Below are 1,321 nucleotides of genomic sequence, written 5' to 3'. Positions count from 1 at the left end.
CCAACTGGTCTGACTGGGTTTTAATTCAACCTGCTTCTGAAGCGAGTTATTTACCATCTCAAACAGTAGAGGCAGACTTTTCCCCTGCAATCTCACATGTCAGAAAGTGCTAGCTAGCCAGCTAGCTAGCTCTCTGGGGTCTCTTTTATAAGGGTGCTAATCTCAATCATAACGGCTCTACATTCATGACATAATCATCTCCCAAAGCCCTCAGCTCCTAATACCATCACATCAGGTTTCAGCATGTGAATTCTGAGGAGGCAGGTTCAGTCTCCAAATCTCAGCACGCTGTAACTCCCGTGTGGTCATCATTCAGGGTCTAAAGACACGTGCCCAAGTCACAATAGTAAAAAGTCTATTTAAAAACACTTCATGGCTCATATTATCCTCTACCAACCACCAAGGTCAAAATAACCTTTTACACTATTTTTTTTAATTTATTTTTTTGTTGTTGACTCTATTACAGATGTCCCCATTTTCTCCTCCTTTGCCAGCCCTTACCCAGCTCCTGCCCCCTCTTCCTTCTTGCCATCACCACACTGTTGTCCCTGTCTGGGTTATGTGTATATGTTCTTTAGTGCTTTAAAATTTAATGCCTAGAGACCCCAGGACGCTAGGTGGGGTTCGAGAGGAACTGAAACGCCTTGAGAGGAGAGGAGTCAAGTCTCCTGTCTAGGGAGGCGGGTCTGATGCTTAGTGACAGTAACGTGCAGCACCAGGCTGCACACGGGCCCGGGTAGGTTCCCACCTCAGTCTCAGAGGCTTTGACCTGCTCCGCCCACAGATTCCGATGCCAAGGCTGCAGTGATGGACACCACTCAGGTAAATACTGCGTCCTCCCGACCCTCCTCCCAAGCCTACTTCCACCCAATTGCTAAAGCCTTGAGTGAGGCGGCACCTGCTCACGTTCCTGCAGCACAGGCCCCAGGGTCCAGGACAGTGAATTGCGCGTGGGTAAAAATGGGGCCTCGGTGTTCATGGCCAGTGTGATGGGCAGTGGGAGAGGCTTACAGGCCGAGGGATCCCCATGTGCATGGCAAATCTAAGAGGCTCGAAAGTACAACTAAGGCAGAAGGTTTCAGGATCCTGGGGTCTATGTCTCCAGGGAATCGGCAGTGTTAGAATCACTGAAATAAATTTTAAGGCCCAAGACGGAGCCACTCCTGCCCTGGGTTGTCACATCAGCAAACTGAACTTTTGTGTTCCCATTAACGCTCCCCTTAACTGGAGTCTCAGTACGTATAGCTAGTCAGAAATTATCCAGAGGCCAATGAACTCTGGGCTCTGTACATATTTTCTTATTCCTTGATCTAGATAAGTA

The sequence above is a fragment of the Furipterus horrens genome, unplaced genomic scaffold (assembly GCF_987537825.1).
Source record: "Furipterus horrens unplaced genomic scaffold, mFurHor1.1.pri manual_scaffold_6, whole genome shotgun sequence".
In the NCBI taxonomy this organism is placed as follows: Eukaryota; Metazoa; Chordata; class Mammalia; order Chiroptera; family Furipteridae; genus Furipterus; species Furipterus horrens.
Note: the sequence above shows the minus strand (reverse complement) of the source record.